The sequence below is a fragment of the Glossina fuscipes genome, unplaced genomic scaffold, assembly GCF_014805625.2.
Source record: "Glossina fuscipes isolate IAEA_lab_2018 unplaced genomic scaffold, Yale_Gfus_2 287, whole genome shotgun sequence".
Lineage (NCBI taxonomy): Eukaryota > Metazoa > Arthropoda > Insecta > Diptera > Glossinidae > Glossina > Glossina fuscipes.
In genome coordinates, this window is record NW_023998630.1 from 1,352,639 (window position 1) to 1,374,537 (window position 21,899).

Consider the following 21,899-nt stretch of genomic DNA (forward strand, 5'->3'; position numbering starts at 1 on the left):
TAGACTATAAAGCATACTTCACGCAGCTGAAAACAGACCACCCTTGCTTTTGGATTAGCCAAACCATCCCGTTTGGCGAACCCCAGAACTACCCTTCATCGAGATATACAAGTTACGGGCATTGCACTGACGTGGCGAGACGATCTACCATGCATTCACAGAAATTTCTCGAAGCCAAAGATGATGTTATGAATATGATGATGAATATGACTACCAAGAAACTAAACAAAAATTAAATGAAATTAAATGAAAAATGTGAGCAGAGTCGTCAAATGTTTCTTTCCTTAGCAATGGATACGTAACCTCTTCGAATTATTACACTCTCTTTTATTATTTATATTAATTTTGTCAATGTATAAAACAATTTAAATAATGTAAAATTTTGAATAAATATTGCAACTGTATATAAATCGTATAACTATATGTAAACCATTTAGCATTTAAGATTTTCCAGAAACAGGTTTTGGAATTATATATAGCCATGCCAGTTAGTCGAATGTACTCTAAAATTGCTTCCAAATCTTCCTTAAACTTCCAATACTATTTCATTTTTAGCATAATTATCATAATTCGTGCAAGTGTGAATTTAAGACGGTTTGTAGACGGTATATTGTGGGTTTAAGATGTTTGAAGACGGTATTTGTGTGGATTTAAAATGTTTGTAGAAGGTATTGGTTTATTCATTAGCAGTTTTAGACGTTATTGGTTTGGTTATTAGCTGTTTGTAGAAACTAATAATTTATGTGAAATTCAAAGCAAAAGCAATCATACTTTTATGTATATTTTATTTTTATATACATTTATTTAATATAAAATAAAAATAATTTTTCTCCTTGAACTTTATACTTCTTTATTTGGATATTTTCTCAAGGTAATTGAATAATCAATATTTTCTAAGTGCAAGTTAGATGTTAATTTAACTACAACCTTTTTATTTAGATCAATTTAGTATTCCTTGATTTCCTTCATGATAAAGTCGTAATGATAAAATAATAATGAAAATAGTAGAGGAAACAGTTCAGTAAAAAAGGTTTGAAGTTTTAATAATAATAATAATAATAGTAGGTAAAACATTTCTACATCAAAAATTAAAAAAAAAAAAATTGTAATTAAAAAAAATCGTAGAGAAAAGGGACTTCGAGAGGAAGATTTAGGATCGAAGTCACATTATTAATTAAATTATTAGGAAGAAGTGCAGATTGTTGTCTTTGAAATGTTACGAACCATCATTGGAACATTTAAAGCCGAATTTTGTAAAGTATTTTGAGATTTTAAAACGGTTTGTTGTTGAAATTCAAATTGCTTTGAATTATCTTGAGTAGGAACCCATTCACTTAATACGATGTTGCTTCCCACCTCTCTACTCCCTTCGTCGTTTCCAACTTTTATATTCGATTTTTGTTGCAACAAAAATTCGCATTATGTGCCAAATTGTGAGAGAAAGTGTTAAATTACACGAAAACAATCAACTTCAGCCAATTAGAAAAAAAAATTTTTTTCCATCAGCAACAAGTACTAAAATAACCAATCAGACAATAAGATCAAAAATTTAAGAAAAAAATAATAAAATAATTCAATCTGTACAAATATTCTTAAGACTGTGAATTTATTCAAAGAAGAACACTGTTATTTGCGGCATAGGAGGAGGTGTAGGAGATACAGCGGCGAGTATATTTGGTTCGAATAATCTAAATAGAAGTGTCGCTAACAGTGGCACTTGCAATCACTTGAAATTACTTGCAGGTGTTGAATTCTTTGTTGCCTATATTACAATTGAAATTGAATTAAATATTCTAAACTGAATAAATTATATAAAATATTGTACAATTAAAGCGAATTTTAATCTGCAGCTTGCAAACATATATAGGCACTTAAAACAATCTTAATGTCCAATACCTAAGTAAGAGAAACCGCTGATAATGCAAATTGTTCACACTAACTAAATATTGACTTCAATTTCTTCTAACAACAGAATATTTACTCTTTAACCGAATATTCACCTCAATTTCTTACACTTCGAGAGAATCGAAGAGTTGCAATTAATGAAAGCAAGTCTGTGCTCTCTCCATTCTCCACACATGGTAATTACACAGAACCCAACGTTAGTAAGAAAAATATTTCATGTGCTGTTGGATTTTATATCAATACATGTAACTGTATGTGGCAATCGCCGCTGTTTTAGCCTTAATGGTGATAATCGAAGAATGTCGTGTATACCTCCGTTGTTAAGTGTTAAGAAATGCTCTTTTGCTGATGAAAAAGACGCGGATTTAATAGCTTTAGTCCCGTTTTGTCTTTTAATCGGCTGTTCTTTACCTCTTTTGTTAACGCCTCGTTTGATTAACATTAATCAATTCAGCATACAATTTTTAACTCTAATACATAGGAGATATGGAACTGCTAGAAAGGCCTCACTCAAGCCGCTCTCAACAAACAAAAAAAAAACAAAAACTTTTGGATGAGGACTTCTATTATAAAGAAGGGAAGAAGAGTGGAATTCGTTCCGATATTCCATACTGAGGTAGAGAATTGCTGTAAGCCTGCAGACAGTAATCTTCAGCATGTTTTCAGTGGTATTGTCGTTTTTCCTCACCCGTTGCGTAAGAGAGTCTTGTATGAGAATAATTGTGCCTGACAATATCCAATAAGAAAAAAATCTTAAATCCATTAAGTGTTTATTAATCCCTTTGATTTTTTTATGGGTTATAATTAAAATTGCCTGTACTCTATAACTTATATATCAAAAAAATTTGTGTAGTACGCACCGGTATAGTGCATTTTTGTTTTATGGCAACGATTCATAAAATGTAACGATACACTTCTATTAGTTTGTCTTTGTTAGCCACAGGAGTGGACGGGTACGCAAAGATCTAACAACTCAACGGTCGTGGATTCAAATCTCAAGTGTGATAGAGTTTTCAATAAACCCGATAGCCATAATTGCCATTACTTTAAAACTTTAGTCTTAAAATTTATTTTTATGGCAAAGTTAATGTATGTTTGCGCAATAATTCACTTATAATTAGCTAAACTAAAGACAATAGTAATTTAAGCAATGTTCAAAAGCTCTCCTTATTGAACTAAATCTAACATTTGTTCCATTTGCATACCTATAGTGGTTTGTTAACGTTAATGGCACGATTCTTTGGAATTGCTCTCTAGTAATCATTAACGTTATACGGGCCTAGCACCGTCTTTGTGTAAATGGCCTCATTTAAGAAGGACTTAAATCGATAATTTCTCATACTAGAATTGAATATTCCATACACTGCATCTCACATTTGCCATTAAAGACAAAGTGACTTGGTACTGAATTTTTTCTCAGACAGCATGCTTTGCTTTTTGGGAATAACTTTATTTTTTATACAAAGCAAATTATTCTCAATATCACCATCACCTTCACTTTGATGAAATTCGTTTACCAGGCCTTCCACACGTTTTTTCCCTTTCTCAGATATGAGCACGTTCCTGCCATTGGCCGTTTGGAAACCTGTGGCCTTGTCGATTTGTACAATGCTCTTTGCAATTTTTCTAAATCTTATCAAGTCAAGCTTAACTCTTATACACAATTCGTGCGTGAAAGAAATTTTTCTATTTTCATGCTCTGTATTTGTTTACACTTGAGAATAATTGAAAAAGTGAGTCTGTTCTATGTTCTATGATGCATCCATGGTATGCATCGTTTTTTATAAATATTGGGATCGGGTTTATCCAGGATGCGTTTGCAATTATTATTTCACTGCTATTAGACATACGTACGCACATCTTACTTTTCCTTCACCAAACCATTTGCATTTCTAATTATTAGGGAAATTTATTTTTTTCCTTAAAAAAGAAAAAAAATATTAATTTAAAAAAAGAAAATATTAATATTAACGTTTCCGCCCGGACTTAAGGCTTTAGACTTAACGAACTTCATAGCTTCGCTAACGGCAAAAAGTAGCAGCACCCTAATTCCACATAACCATGCTGACAAGAGATTTCGCTATGTATTCCATTACAACAAAATTTCTCCGAAGATTTTGTGTGTACGTGCATTCATATCTATACGTTATGTTGCCCTTACAAAATTTGTTTAACACTCACGCATTAGTATCGATTAAGAAGAAATAGAAGAATGTTTTTAAAAAAAAAATTAATTTTCTTTTTTTTATTTCACATAAGGATATCAAACATAACATACTTAAAAATTTATTATATTAACTTTTGTTACCGTTTTCTTTCATTTTGTCTTTTATTTGTTAAACAAAAGCTTTATCCCATGTTGTAGTTATAACGTTAAATTACAAAACAACTATGCATTAATGAACACTGTAATGTAATATCACTTTTTTCTTAATATTTCAGTTTGTGTTCTTCTTGTGTTAATAGTTTTCTACTTTTCTTCTTGTATTTATTTTTAAACGAAAACTTGCGTTGAACTTCAATTTTTTTGCTTTTCCTAAGTGTTTTATCAGCATTTATTAGCAATAACCCTCTTGATCGTTTTTAAGTTTGCTTAAATTTCAATGTCCGTCTTTATGTTTGTAAATGCCTTAGTCAGTACGTATAACAAATAGTAAGCATATCAATTGCTTACGCAAAATCCAAACTTATTTATACAGACGGACTTTACATTTTTCTTTTTCTTTTCGTAATTACTCTCTTTATTATGAATTATAGTATATGGGGAATTATGAAAAGAAATAAATGTTGACGGAACGACGGAATTATATGAAATATTGCTCAATTGGGAAGAGCAACGGAAAAGCAGACCGACAGAAACCTCCTACATCTATACACACGGCGTTACAACGAATGCGTCCATGGAAAGCAGTTCGCGCAATTTCGTTGCTGATATATTGATTTTCTAGTCAAACAACGAAACCAATTTAGAAATTTGCATACATCGGCTCGCTCGTATGGCTGTCTGTTGAATTTGTTCAAAATTTCATTTACAACTCTATCCGCCTGAGTGGCCGAGTAGGCAAGAGTCTCGAGTAGCAACTCAATAATTATGGGTTTAAATCTCAAGTGCGGTAGAGTTTTTAATAAAGCCGAAAGCCTTAGATGCTAGTGCTTTAATTCTTTAGTCTTAGAATCTATTCTCTGGCTAAATTTAGAACAATAAATAATAATAATATTTCTAACTCTAAGTTTAGTCTTTATTCACAAATTCATTACCTACGCCTTCCGTTTAAAAATAATATAAATAATTTTATACGTTTGCCGAGTACCTGTCAGATATAAGACATAGGTAAAGCGCGTATTTAGGAGAGTTGATTTGATGGAATTCAAAGAAACCTATTTTGAGATTAAATAGATATCATATATGTAGATGACATTTAGATTTTTGCAAAAGAGTCTGAGCGGATTGAAAACCTTGTAGTTATATCTACACTGAGTGAACCTTATGAATGTAAAGTCCCTAGAGAAACGTTTCCGGATATTAAAAATTATGTTATCAAGTAATACCGACGAATCGGTTTATTAACTTAATTACGGAAGAAACGCTATGATTAAGTCCACATTTCTCAAGTGACGGTAAGGCCAACAAAATAAATCTACTTTGATAAGGAAGCAAGGGACAAACTCTTCATCTACTCTGTAGTTTTCGTTCACATGAGCTTTTGTATGAGTACATGCGTTTGGAATTATACGAAAAAGACTTATAATTTAACATAAATGCACTCTTTTAAAAGTTATCCTAGTCCGATCGATTCTGTTGTCTTTGCCGTTTGTGGTCAGCTATCACATAAAATTGATAACAGTCTTGGATATCTTTAAATGATAATAAAAATTGAAGATGGTGCTGTTATAACTGTGCTGACTTTAATATGGACTGCCTATAAAACGGCTAAAGCCGTGAAATGTTCAAACGTTTTAATACAGTAGTGAGTATGTTCAATAATGTTAAGATACCTCCTGCCGAAGTGATTGCACGAGGTAAGTTCCTTGCAAAAGCTCTTCGTAAAAAACAAGTGACTAATAAGTCAACTGCTTCTAAAAATGACGTTCGACCAGGTTCTGGTTCCAAGAGGAAGGGGCAATAAATGTGCATAAACCTATTGCTCAACACTAAAGTTGAATGATCTCATTGTAATTCCACCCAAAAAATCGATATCTATGTCGAGAGAATATTCTGCATAAAATTTAAATTGGGTCCAGATATTAAAATCAATGCAATTACATTTAGTTTTCATACAGGCAAACTAAATCGTCATTCCAGTGTTTTAGAACAGAAGAATTATATGGCATTATAGTTAACTCTAATTTGTGATATTCAAACACGTGCATTAGTGAGCACACATACAAGGAAAATCGCAAGATATGTGAAATTGCCAATCTTCCACTTGCTGACCAACAAACAGATTCAAAACTTTAAATCTAATTGATTATCTAAATAAATTAATAATTGTCTACCGAAACGTTCGAGAAATTAACTCAGAATTACCTCCACTGTTTATTAATAGCTGTTCTTTCAATTATGATATTGTGTTGTTTACGGAAACATCGTTAAACTCTTCAGTTTAGGCAGCCGCTTTAGATCCTAAGTACATAACGACGCGCATTAAAAAAAGGAATTTAATAGCGGTAACAGTCAACACGTGCTCTAGTCTTATGGACATATGGATTGAATCCGCTAATGAATTTGTATCTATTTGCATGAAGCTTCAACGTAAATATGCAGTTATTACGCTCTCCTATATCCCTCCCTGCTCATCATCAACCAGTCATGGGTACCACGTAAATGTCATCATATAACTTGAAGAAGCTTAAAGAACCTGTAATACCATCAAGCCTGTGAAAATTAGATGCTCAGCAAATTCGAAAATATTGTAAACTTCAGAAATATTACATGGCATAGCACGAATCGTCTTTAAATATATTTTATCATCAGTGTAATGACTCCTGACTCTGTAAAGAATTTTGATTTCCCCAGTATTAAAGGAACCCTCTGAAAAGGGTTTAAATTGAAATGTGGGATTTATTTTATAGAAACGGCGATTGGATTTAGCAAGCGCAACCCCTTTAAATTCATCATTTAGTTGTTGAAATATATGGTTGCGAATCGCCCGTATTGCTTCATTGGGAGTGTATTTGATGAACAAAATTATCCCATCAACTTGAGCCCTCCTTGCATGAAAGTCGGCTTTTCATTTAAAAAAAAGCCGCAGTGACTAGGTACCCAAACAAGGTGACAATCATCCAGTTGAGATTCATGTAACATCCTGTGTATATCAATAATATATTGATTCTCTGCATTTCTTTTATTTAGTAAACCTGACTTGCTATTCAAAAAAATAAGAATTCTTTTGATACCATCAGCATTACCACCTTAAAGGCATCTCTGATGGAAAGGAGCTCAATAAATGTCGAGAAAAGTTCCTCCGCGTCTTTGACTCTATGTACTATTTTAGATAGATGCTTCACCAGAGAAGTTAGATACATTATGTCCTACGGAACCGTCAGTGGCATATATATCATACCCGTTGCTGTACTAAAGAAAAAGCTGTTCTTGACATAAGATCCTCATAGATGAGAATTTGACATTTTGCTTTGAGTTAGAGATCGATTCAAAAATGTTGTTGGTAAATGAGAGAGGAATTGAATTTATCTTGTCAAAGATATAACCTACTGAAAAAGAGAAAGCATTCATTACTTTGACTTTAATTAACTCCTTGGTAGTACAAGGAAGAGCTTTTTCGGAAATGGATCGCTTACCAGAAATGATATTGAGAGTATGTTGAGGAGGAGGAAGGGGTCAGTTCCGTCCAACATTTCGATTTTTGAATGTTGGTATACGTTTCTCAATATATTTTAGGAAATTACAAGATGTAGAATGTGCAAATTCAATCTAAGACCTGACTAAAGTTTTGTACACAGTCAAAACTTTTTTGGGAGATAAGCCTGGCTGATTGTTACCCATCAGTTTGATGATACTGCATTCGGATTGATAATCTTTGAAGGCTTTCTCATAATGTCTACGAACAGTTAGGCTGTCATTTAAAATTCTACCAAGAAAACGAAGAAATTTCACCATTTCTTCTTTTGATAAATAGCCTGATTTCGCATTTAGAACCTTTGACTAAATAAATGGTGTCTGTTTTGCTGGGGGTAAAAAATAAATTAAAATCGGGGCATGAATCGAAAAAAAAATCTGCTTTTATCGAGAAATTATTCAAAGCCGTTGAAAAAGATGAATCTGCAGACAGAATTAGGAAATCATTTGTATGTTGAAAAATGTGAGTTTTTTTTCATCTTGAAAACTATGCAGAATAGCTGTGTATAGATTGAAGAGTATAAGGGCTCAAACAACTACCTTGTGGAACACTACTACACACTTCAACTTTTTCTGTATCCGCTACCAAAAAAAAAAAAAAGTAATATCCACTGACCTGTTTGAAGAGCAATTGAAAAGTTTAAGAGAATTCTACCAAAATTAAACAATTTGACAATTATAGGCTTTGCTGATGTCCAGTGAGAGCACAACAAGCATTTGATCAGGTTTTCTAGGTGTGAGAAAAGACAGTTCATTAACGCACCTATTCGTATATTTGCATTTTTGAAACGCATAAGAACAAGCTAGTATAATGTTTCCAGTTTTCAAGAATTCCATTAGTGTCTCCTTAATCGTGCGGTTGATAATCTTTATAAATACAGATATTAGCGAAATTGGTCTGAAGTTATTTAAATCATTTAAGTCTTCACCTGCCTTAGGAATAGGCTATATTTTGATACATCGCAAATCTGAGGGTATAAAGTTAAGGGACCAGCAGTCATTAAGAGGATGCGTAAGTTGCCTCCAGACAGTGCTCTGACCACGTTATACTTGGCTCCATCACAACCTGCAGCGGTAGTCTGTTTCTGGAATGTTAAACATACACTAACTCACACAATGAAAAGGGTGTATTGTTGATATTACTAAAAGGAATTGAAGGTATTGTAATCGGATTGGCATTTGGAATATAGCTCGTGAACAAATCCAGGTATTTGTTATTGTCATAGTCATTCCACACAGCGCAACCGTTTAATTTTCGACTGAAATGTAGATTACCATTGACGCAATTCCAGAAAAAACCCGAGTTGCCATTACCACGTAACACTTCAATTGTAATGGCTATAGAGCCATGGCCTCTTCGCTTTTTTAACTACAGATTTCCATTCTTTCATTGTTTTCATATATTCAATGAAAGTGCCTGGATTGGCATATTTACTCATTTTTTTCCTTGCAGCTTGGTATTCGCGGAAAAGCGAAGAGATTTGACCACAGACTGAAAAGCACTTTGAATTGATGATAAGGAGAGAAGATCCATAAAGAAGTTGCGTGAAATGAAATTTTCTATCTTTTTATCGGGATTATTGCGACTGTGAAATAAAATGGGAGAATGCTGACTTTTGCCGATAGAGACTTTAGCCGTGTTCCAGTTGAATGATAAAATAGTTGAATGGTAAAAGGTAAGATCAAGAACAAAGGTGATATTACCGTTGTTTAAGATGTTGAAACTGCTGGCGATGATGGTATTTACGACGATCTTATCTTGAGAGACTTGATCACCGTAGGACCAATGTCTAGCATTGTAATCTCCAGTTAGAATAACGTTTTGTTCACCATCAAGAAAGTCACATAATCTCTGAACCCCACCACGAAAGGTTTGCACATCAAGACTGGGTGGAAAGTAGCATGATGCTATGAAAAAATTCGGTTTGAGATTTATGGTTTTGATGATGACAATATCACCAGCAGAATTGTAGGGGATACGTCGCCTTTCTTAACTAGTATACGAACACCACCATAACCGCCATCACGGCATGTGGTGGTTGAAGTATAATAGGAAACTTTAACTTCAAAAAAATTTTCATGTCTCAGAAAAACTTCACTTAAGATGTAAGTGTGAACACTTTTATGCCTTACGCCATTCGTTAAAAGGGATATGTATAAATTAATTCTTATATACTAAGTTAACTCTTCAAACAAACCTACTTTTGTAATTTGTGCAAGGTGCCACACGAAAAATAAGCCTTTAGAAGGCAAAAAAGTCTAATTTTTATACCCATCACCTAGAGATAACATATATATACATTTTGTCGAAACGTTTACTGCGCCCGGAAGGAAGCAACAGAAACCTCACAATATGTATATATATATATTGTTGATCAGCATAAAATACTAAATCGATTTAAGAATGTCCACCTGTGCATCTGTGTGTTTGTGCGTCTGTATAATGTCTGTTGTAAACATTCTACTGGCCGTCAAAAAGGAAACTATCGACTTGAAATTTGGCAAAGGTATTAAAAGTTCTTGCATGCAGGTTGGTATTGAAAATTGGCTGAATCGGTCAAGGGGCACCCCCACAGCACCGCGTAAGCTGAGAACACCTCTGCTAGTCAAAAGGAATGAAAAATTGGTTTTCTGATCATTACTCATAAACTAACGCAAATAAAAAAAAAAGAATTTGACCGCATATTCTACATGCAACGCTATAGCATCTGTACAAAAATGGATAAAATTGCCCACACCTACCCATAATCACAGTAAATAAAATTTAATTTTTTTTTTTTTAAATAAAGGCTCAGAAACAAGCTTCAAAACTCCTACAAGGTATATAAATTCATGACATGTTCCAAATTTGGAATGCACGCAAGTAGGTATTGAAAATGGCCAAAATCGGTCGAACTGCACGCCCACAGCACCTCGAGAATACCTCAAAGGGAATGAAAAATTGTTTTTTGCTCATTACTCATAAATTATAGCAATTAAGCGCGCAAAAATTTATACGCATATTCTGTAGGTGATCCTGTAGCATTTGTGCCTAAAAAGGGAATAATTGACCACGCCTACCTTATATTATAGTCTATCAAACTTTAATTGGTTTTTCAATAACTTTATAACGCGCAGAAACAAGCTTCAAAAACCTCACAAAGTACTTAATTTTTGGCCATTTTCATATCTTGTATGCACCTAAACATGTCTGTCTGGTCGTCTGCCCATGTATCTGTCTGCGCAACTGTGTAGTATTGGTGGTAAACGTTCTCCCGTTAGTGAAAATGAAGATAACACTTAGAAAATTTGCAAAAAAATTTGGAAGCCACGTAAACTTGTCCAAGGATACGCCTACAAAGCCCACACATTTATGCGACAAGAACTGTTATTTTGAAAATGGAAAATAACTGTCATGCCTACTCCATATTACACAGCATGAAAATTTAGTTTTCTCACTTTTTAGTCTTTTTCAGTATAAGGATGATGGATATAAAAGATGCGGTCATGGCCAAATATAACAACTTTAGGCTTTATTCGGCTTGATGGGACCATTTCAGCATAAAATTTTTAAGCAATCTTGAGAAATACACACTTTGGGTCGATCTATAGGTTATTGACTGTCATCTATTTTTCGACTGGTTTACTATTGTGTTCATTCGTAAAGATACCGTTCATAGTAAAGAAAACTGAAAGACGATTATTTTAAATAGCCGAAGGAGCATAAATTGAGCGGACTTCGACCTAAATGATGACAATAGTCCAAAAAAATTTTTCCGGTTGGGCGGGCTGATTTTGTTTGCTTTAGCGTTGATAGAGTAAATGTGTGCTCCCGCATTTTCTTTTAAAGTATCTATTTTTTTTGTTTTGTAAATAATTAAAAAAATTGACTGCAACCGTTGTGGCGTGTAGGGTGTAAAACTCAAACAGAATATTCTAAAATATATTAATAATTTTTTTACTTGATATTTATTTTCTCTTCTTTCTTGCTTTTTCCACACTCTTTTAATACATATTGTATGATTAGGTCACGTCTTTAGATTTAATAACTTGGCAAAATAAGTTTAGTACATTTTCAAGTTACTCTTCACAATTTCTTATTTCATTTCATTTAATGATCAAAATTTCTAATAAAAGCGTATGGTATGGGTTGTTGACTTTTTACTTAATTGTCTTCTTTTCAAAACTTTCAATGTGATTGTATGAGAAAATATTTTGCTTATATATTTGTATAAATAATAAAATCGTGGAAATGAAAACGAAATTATTCGCTTTAAATCGATAATTCGATATCCAAAAAATAATTTTTATCGCCTACACTTTTAATAAATGCATTTTGAAACCGTGCAGTTTTGAATTAAATCAGAAAATTTTATAAAATTATATGCCTGAAATTGTTTCTTCAAAATATAAATTATTAAATCAATCTTATGTACTGCTAATACTGTACTGCCATGTTGGTCCTCATCTTATGTAACTAAATTAGGCAGGTATTCACGAAGACGGTTTTACCAAACAGCTGGAAGATATTGTTACCATTGCAATAGCAACTGGAGGGGCGATTAGTATTCGAACGTACTTTTAAGCAAACGAGTGACACAGATAGAAAATTATCATGTCATTCTAACGAATTATGCCGTTCTTAAAAACTTACGCTTCGTTGACGATGGAGCTGACTGAGATATGATCACTTTTAATTCGGCTTTCTACCATTTCCACAACGCCCAATGATTTCCTTAACTGATTTGACAAAAGGGTTAGAAAAAGCTACAGCCAGATCATCAATAAATCGCGTTCACCTTAATTTCACGGGTACCGCAAGTGTCTCTTGGGTCATCAAACGTATAAAGAAGCAATCGGTTGGTAAATTCCTTCAGATACCTTCGCGTTTCCATGACACAAATGCATCTTCTGGTTAACAATTCGCAGCTCTTCGAGGCCATAAGTTTTCAAGCGATTCAATTACAGTTGAAATGCAGACGCTAACTCCTGGTGATGATAAATGCGATCATCTTCGAAATTATTGTTAGCTGTACAATTTTCAAAAATGCAACTTTAGAACAGACCAGAAAACAACAATTTCTAAACACCTTTTCACTCCGAAGTTGTTACCAATAAGAAAAACTTTGCTTTTTTAAGACCGCGAAAGTTATACATCGTACATGCATGTACGTTTTGCAGTAGTTGCCAAAAATTTGAGAAAAAGACTTCCGCTTCTAACAAATGCAAAAACTCATCAGAGTTAATTTCAAAATATTTAGAAGAGCCAACAGTCAACATACAACAAACAAAACAATAGTCATTTGCTTATAAATAGAGACTAACAACCCCGATAAGAACACTACATTCGGGCAAGGTATATCTTTAGATACCTCGCATCATATCCTCCCACACAATCGTTCATTCATTTTCGGGATAATATACTCATAATTATATATTATATATATATATATATATGAAGGCATGCTTTTCATAGGAGCCCCCATACTGAAGGATGCTTAAAACGTCAACTGACGAAATGCAAAGTTAATTTACTTGCCGAAGATTTCATTGCTTTTAGCTGTTTTTGTTATAAGTTACAGATTAAACTTTGTTAGAATAAAACTGTTAGTGTATAGGGGATGCAGTCAATAAAAGCCCTTATACATATAACAGAGTCCAAGTTACCGATCCTCGGTGGCGTCCAAAAAATACATCCATGTCGATGAAATTTGTTCCAGTTAATCCTTATATCAAATAACCGTTATGGATAAAGCTTCATCGCAAAATATTAAAAATTACAACCTCTTTGTATACAAGGATTTATATGTGATGGTAATCCTTGTGCGACAATGTGCCTTCTTGGTACAAAATTTAACTATTACGGTGTAAAGGCTCATTTTTCACTAGAATTCTTCTACAGGGTGGGATCCAAAAAATACGGGGTCCAGATTCTAAGGTTAATTTCCGTGCCAAATTATTATTATAGAAAAATTTTTACCAAGAAATATTGAAAATTATACATTTCCATCTTATAAAGCTGTCGCAAAAACAGTAATACGGCAGGGATTTCAAATAATGACTTCAATCTATCCAAATTTTTCACAAATTTAGCATCCCGAAATCTATTCGTCAGCGACTTTCGTAGTGAAATTCTAAAAACTACAATATTTTTTCATATAACCAAAGTCCAAAGAGAAGAGCTTGTGCTCAGCGTTATTCTAACTTGGTGCAATTAATTTCTAAGTGAAATTATTCACTTATTTTTTAGTTCAAGTTACAGGCCGCAAGTTTTTCATGTATTTTGACAAATTTTGGTATTGAAGTCTTTGACTGAAGCACGAATGCTATTGAGAACGAATTAGATCGAATCATTTTTACGATCCATATCTATAGAAAGCGAATTAAGTGCAGCCGAATTGGACCAAAGGGATTAATTTTTTCGCGGCATATATAAGTTGGTGCTTTATGACAAAAGTAGGCAAAGAATCATAAGATTTTTGATAAAAAAAATGAATTTGCTATGTTTAGAGGACGCCAACCTACATTTTGAACACCCTTTCACATAAGGGCTATTCCATGGAAACAAAATATAATTTTTAACATTATATCAAGAACATAAATTTAAAAAAAAACGAGTAAACTTATTATAGCCAATCAGGGATACCCTACACCCCATACACGAAATACCAAACATTATACCTTGTTTATTTGTAAAAAGATACTTCTCATTTGAGTCGTTATATGGGAAAGGTTCCAAACGTCGGCTGGCATAATATACTAAACTTAGTCATAATATACTAAACTTTCTAAGTCTTAGCGAAGCAAAAGTAATTTCACTTTTGTTAGTATCCTTGTGTTCATTGAAACAATAACTTATTTACTAGTACGAAAGTACTTTCAATTCACTAATTACTTTGTATAGAAAAAATTTTCATCAACTGTAATCGTAAGGAAGACAATTGGAAATACAACTATTTTCAACTATTACATATGAAGTGCAGTAAACAAATTCATTTGAGAACGTGTATATCAAAAACCACGGCTATACCCTCTTTCTTTCTCTTTTTAGGCCCATCACCGAAGGATGAGGGGTATATTCATTTGTCAAAACGCTTGCAACGCCCACGAGGAAGCATCACAGACCTTACAAAATGTATATATTCTTGATCAGCATCAAATTCTAAATCGACTTAAGCATGTTCGCCTGTCCGTCTGTTGCAAACATTTTTCTGGCCGCGAAATCGACTTCAAATTTGTTTGAAACATTACAAGATTTTCCGCACAGGTATGTAATGCAAATGAATCAAATCGGTTGAAGGGCAACACTGCTTTTTAATAGGAATAAAATATTGGTTTCTGATCATTACTCATAAGCTATAGCAGATAAATGTGCAAAAATTTGAACGCACATTCCATAGGCAACGCTGTACCATCTGTACAAAAATGGCTAAAATTTCCCACACTTACCCAACATCATAGCGTGTAAAAATTTAATTTTTTTTCAACACTTTCATAAGGCTCAGAAGCAAGCTTCAAAACCCCCACAAGGTATATAAATTTTTGGGCAGCTTCAAGTTTGGAATGCACCTTAACACGTCTGACTATTCGTTTGTCCATCTATCCATCTATCCTGTAGTATTTGTAACAAACAGTTTCCTGTTAGCCAAAATGAATATATCGCCTACAAATTTGCAAAAAAGTTTGGAAGCGACTTAAACTTTTCCAAGGACACGCCTACAATGCCCACACGTCCGTGCGACAAAAACTTTTTTGAAAATATAAAAAGTGCGCCCGCCCCCTTCATATTATAGAACATGAAAATGTTGTTCTTTTATTTCTTTTGTCTTTTTTAGGATAACGGTGATGTGTATAAGAGATTCGGCCACGACCTAATATAATTTTCCTACCTGTTTTTCTTACGTATGTTGTAGACAGATGAACGAACTTAATGTAAAGAAAAAAAATAATGCTACGTCTCTGTTTTCGGTTTTGTCATGCTTGCACAAATTGTTTCTTGGTACGTATGAACTCATTCAGACGTGTATTTGCGAAGGACTAATGTTGAACAGGCCTCTGTCAATACACGTATTGACCTTTGTGGTCCTTGCTTCAGCCATTAATCTCAGATTGATTGTTTCCATCCGCCAGTTCGAGGTAGCATTTTCTTAGGATTGTTATTTCCCTATACTTCCACACTTGCTATTAAATTTTCCAATTCCACGTATCGTCGTATTTAAAAGTTCAAATATTTCGTCCGTAGGAATAAGCTTTTTGTTACTCATATGACTTAGTCTTGGCAATGCGTCAACTTTAGTACAAATTATACGCGGTAAATTATATTATAGATAGCATAAAAAGTTATCTGACGGCGAAAGTCCGATCAGTCAACTTAAAGCGCGTTAGCATTTTTAAAATGGCTCCTTCTCAATTTGGGGAATATCCTCTTTTAAAATACTAGTTTCGACTGAAAACCGTAATATGTTGTTAAACAAACCACTGTGGCCAGTAGGATCCTTGATTAAGGAATTTATCCCTCGAGATCGTCCCCGTAATACCAAAGCAATAGTCTTGTCGCCTTCAAAAAACTAAATGTTTCTTCAAGCCCATAACCCTCATTTATCAAAATGTTAGGGGCCTAAATTCAAAAATTCGTTCTAGTTTTCTAAATTCAGTGAGCACGGAATTTTTCTGTTTGGCCTTCACTGAAACTTGGCCAAAACCCGATCTTCATTCGTCAGAACTTTTTCATAATTCGTTCCAAGTCTTTAGAAATGATCGGGTGAATCGCATTGGTGATGGTGTATTAATTGCCATATCTGCGTCAGCCCCGTTCAATTTAATGGAATTTCCCACTTCTCATGATGTTGAATTTATCGCCATTCGTGCGAAAATGCCTAATAAACATCTATTTATAACCTGCTCCTATATTCCCCCAAACTCTGATATCTCCATTTACAAGACACACGCTGCCCTCATTTGTGAAGTGGCCAAGCGATCTAGACCCACCGATTTGGTCGTTGCATTGGGTGACTTCAATTTTCCTCAAGTCACTTGGTGTAGCACTGATAATTCTGGCTGTTTGGTTCCTACTTCAACGTCTGATAGGGCTGTTGTGTTCTTTAGTGAATTGTTTGATCATAATTTGGGTCAATATAATCGTACCCCTAATTGTAATGGTAGACTGCTTGATCTCTGCTTTGCCAATTTTCCCGAGATTTACGTAAATCGTTGTCCACCTTTTAGTTTATCTGAAGATCCTTATCATCCATCAATATACACTTCCTTTCATCATATTAACGATGGTCTATTGAAATGCCTTAATGTGCCAAATCAAACTTTTTTAAATAATTATTATGATTTTCGTAAAATCAATATTGTATTACTAAAACATCCTCTTTCACATCTGACGCTTGGTTTCTCAACCGGTAGTATTGAAAGCTTATTGCCATCGTTCTACAATACATTAAATCTAGCTATTGCTTCATCTGTTCCGATCAAGCATTGTCGACCTCGAAGCAGGTGTCCCCCGTGGTTTAATAAGACAATTAAATATCACAAGAATAGAAAAAACTCGCTATTCAAAAAATATTCGAAAAGTGGCTCTGCGCTCGACTATGTCGCTTACTCGGTGGCGAGGCATAGATTTAACTTCCTCAACCATCATTATTACTGCAGATACCTTCAATTCATTAAATCCTCTCTGTTTGCTAAATTCTTCTTTAAATTTGTTAACTCTAAAAGAAAAATTTCCACATATCCCTCTCATGTTTCTTTTAATGGCTCTGGTTCCTCGGATGATTTTGAAATTTCAAATCTATTTGCTGAGTATTTCCGACGAAACTTTTCGATTGCTAATTTCGATTTATCAGCAAACTACCCATATCCTATAACTAGTTGAGTGTCTTGCCCAAGTTGTTCAAACATATTGTGACTCAGCATTTGGCTTTTGCCGTTAATTCGTATATTTGTCCGCACCAGCACGACTTTCGGAAAGGGCGATATGCAGTCACCAACTTGTTAGAGTTTATTATCATTATTATTATTATTATTATTAATTTCGCCAGTTAAATAAATTCTAAGGCTAAACTCTTAAAAGCACTAGCATCTAAGGCTATCGGCCCTTATTAAAAACTCTACCGCACTTGAGATTCGAACTCACGACCACTGAGTTGCTAGTCGAGACTCTTGCCTACTTGGCCACCCAGGCGGATATTGTTAGAGTTTACCTGTCATGTTTTCAAGGCTTTTCTAGTGGCTCTCGCACAGATGTTATTTACACTGATTTAAACAAAGCATTTGATATGGTTAACCATAACTTACTTATCTTTAAACTCCAAGCCTCTGGCTTCCCTTTCTACTTAGTGAAATGGAGCTCTTATCTGCACAATAGATCCTTCAGAGTTTTGTTTAACTTCATCACCTCAGATGAATTCCCCCTTACGTCTGGCGTACCTCAAGGAAGTCACTTAGGTCCCATTTTATTTAGTTTATACATTAACGATCTCCCATCGGTGGTTAATTCCAGCCAGATCTTAATGTATGCTGATGATGTGAAACTGTTTTCATCCTTTGTTGCATGGTGCTCTTTGAATCTTCTGAAACTAAATCTGAGTAAATGTAAGAAGCTTTCTTTCTCAAGAAGAAAGTCATTCATTACCCAGTATTTCATAGATTCGCATAAGTTGGAGGACGTCGATTCGATCACAGATTTAGGCGTTCTATTTGACCATAGGTTACGTTTTAACTTGCATATTGAGCTCTTGATAAGCAAAGCAAGGTCCGCGCTTGGTTTTATAGAAAGGTTGTTGATGATCTCACATTACGAAAAGGCTGTACATGTGTTTGGTTAGACCTATACTTGAGTATGCCTCTGTTGTGTGGCCTCCTTCATATAGGCGCTACGTAGATTCAATTAAATCTGTTCAAAAGCAATTCTTGCTGTTTGCCCTTAGAAATTTGGGTTGGGATACAATTGCCTCTCTTCCTCCGTATGAAAATAGGTTGCTTCTGCTGTCCCTACCGTCTCTTGAGAAACCTAGGCTTGTTCTTGGCGTTTCCTTTGTAATCAAAGTAATAAATGGTGCTATTGACACGTCTTCATTACTTGGTGAAATAAGCTTTAATGTCCCTAACCACTTCTCTAGGCACTTTATCGTGGTTAAGCGTGGTTAGTGTAAATTTAATTATGAGCTGTTTAATCCGGTCAGAGTCGTTTGCAAGAACCTAAATGATGTCTACCACTTATTCTCGTTATCTCTTATCTCTTTAAAGTCCATTAAAGCAACATTGCTTAATACGCGCGATTTACCTATGTCCTACTTAAACTAGATTTTAACCTTAAAAAGTCGTTACGATTCGAAAATGAATTATTGTTAATTATTATCGGTTGCCAGGCTTATGCATGTTTGCGATCGCTTAGGGGTTCATTTGCAATTTGGTCCTGTACTGGTTGTAAGTGTCGCTCTATGCTGATAGTGTACATGCTTTTTTTTCTTTTTTCTTTTTCTCTTTTTTTTTCTTCTTATTTGTTTTATTATGCTTATACTCAATTTTATTGTTATTTAATATAAGTTTTGCATTAAGAGCCAATTGAACTCGACTGTTATTTGTTTAGTTGAGTTTCTAGTATAAGTAGAATTAAAATAAATAAATAAATAAATAAATGTTCCGCAAATATGTTATGGATATCGAAGGGGGTAATTTAAATTTGCACTATAATTACAACCGCTACAATACTCTACTATACTAAGAAAACATAACTGCCCGGGTTTACATATCGACGAAAATATATAAAAGGAGGGACTTTGTTGGAGGAAACTTTAAAATGAGAATTATTTTAATTTGGGAGTATCCTGTCGAGATAAAAAAAGAAAGGCAAAAAGAAAATTTTTAATGAAACGCTTATGTAAAAGCCTCTGCGACGTCAAACAATGACCGCCATCATTTTAAACAGACAGGAACAAGAAGATTGAGTTTGCTTTCGTCTGTGTATACTCTGACACAAGGGTGGCCGACTGAGTACTCAATATAGGTAGGACCGACGTATACTCTGCCGAACGCAGATTTAAACATGCCAACAATCACTTGGTGATGATTTTTGTTACCGACTTGGCAGCTCATGCGAATAAGATGAAGATGAAAGAAACCGAAAGCAAATCTGATAAATTGGAGGACGTAGCAACATCACCAATAAGCAATAGATAATTTAGTCAAAGAATAGCCAATTTAAACACACTGAACCCAAAACAACTATGTCCCTGCCAAATAAGTATAAACTGTGGAGAACGCCTAAGCGCTGTTACAACCACAAGACAAGCGAATTACCTGAGATAAAAATCAACCTCAACAACTAATAAAAACGGTTTTGACATCGTTGAAAGTATTAAATTACTTAAAGTCACTAACAGCTGCTGCCAGAAAGATCGGCCAGCAAAACAAACAAAGATAACCGAGTGCTGTCAGCCTAAATGCAGAATTTTTATATCAATATATTTATGTGTTGTATGTAAGTTATAATAGCCAAAAAATTAATTTCAATTCGGAGTTTACCTATTATTACCAATTAAATAAGTGAGTTCGCTTCATAGAGCCAATTGAATTAAGGGACTTTGCTTTTATCATACCTGTTTTGTTTTAATTATTACACAATTTTCCTGTTTAGTATTGCATTGTTATTGTGGACTAACATCATTGATACCATAACCCGTATATATACGAATTTATGAATTTATACAATCAATTTTCAACTTCGTTTTTACTTAAGCTAACCATAATCGTAATGGGTTACAATCACCTATTCGTTCTAACGTGAACCCCTCTGAAACCACACACATTAACACTAAACACAACGCTGACCCTGAACATAATATAAATGGAGGCTCGACTTTTAGCTCTGCTAGCCTATTACATAACGAAATTGACGGTTTATCGGTAAATTTGCCACAATTTTGAACAAATCGTTCGATGCATAGCTCTTTTAGCAATTATGTCACACACACACAATCATCAACATAAAAAAAGCAAACTCCTCAACTAATAATAAATATCATTGCTTAAAAAACCAGTTAATTAACGCATGCACAACCGCACATAAGTGTTTATGATTGCATACATATAGTTGCTTAAGCAAACGTACGCATAACTGAGTATTGCTAATGTAGTGCGAATGGGTAGCGGATCTGTTGGTGAAACCTTCAAAAGCCGAATCACAAGGGAGCTTATAATATTCCACATACAAAATCTTAACTCTAACAAATTACCGTAATTGGCAAGGAGTGTATCCATTTCTCCCTGTCAGTAGTTATAAGATCAGACCCAGTCTCCATAAGAAGCGAATTTTCGATCAAGTATAGGTAAATAAGAAAACTTTATATATTTTTTTTTTTTTCATTTCTTGAAATAAATACCGAAATAAAAAGGAGGTACATTTTGTTTCTGTTGTATGCTACCATGCTGTGGAAATTAACCCAATCAAAATTCATGCAAAATGTTGTGAGAGTTTTTTTCCACCATTTTTCAGATATATTGAAAGCAACTCTGTGTTCTCTCCATTCTCCATAGATGGTACTCTTTTTATAAACCATGTAAAGAATTTTGGAAAACAACAGCCAACGGCTTTCTGTGAAATTTCACAATTACAACAGAGAGATGACAAAAACTTACGTATTGAGATTAACAGCAAGCCCGAGGTAAGTTTTTTCGGTTTCGATGAAAGAGAACAAGAGGTAGCACAAATAGAAGATAGGGTAGCAGGGGAAGAAAGAGAGGAAGAGGTGGCACAAATGGAAGGTATACAAATGACAGAAAATCTGACTAGTGTGTAGGTTGGCTAGATGTAGTAAGTAAATATCCTATAAGCCCAGATGTTTTATGGACGAAAATGTCACCAGAGCCCTGCCACCGCCGCTAGCATTATGAAGCAGTTGGAGAGGGTTAAAGCGGAAAAAGAGGAGTTGAAGCGGTGGCTAGCGAAATATTAAGACCAGTAGGTAGAACCGGAAGCTGCCAGCGTGGTGCCGGACGTGGAGACACTCCGGGAGGTCGTGAGGAAATTGAACATGTATTACTTATTTACGTTCTTTCTTTCTTTTATTTTATATTGATAAGGTCCAACAAAACATAGAAGAAAAAGGAGAAATCATGCTCGAAATGCAGCAAAGCAAAGGTAAATAAATTG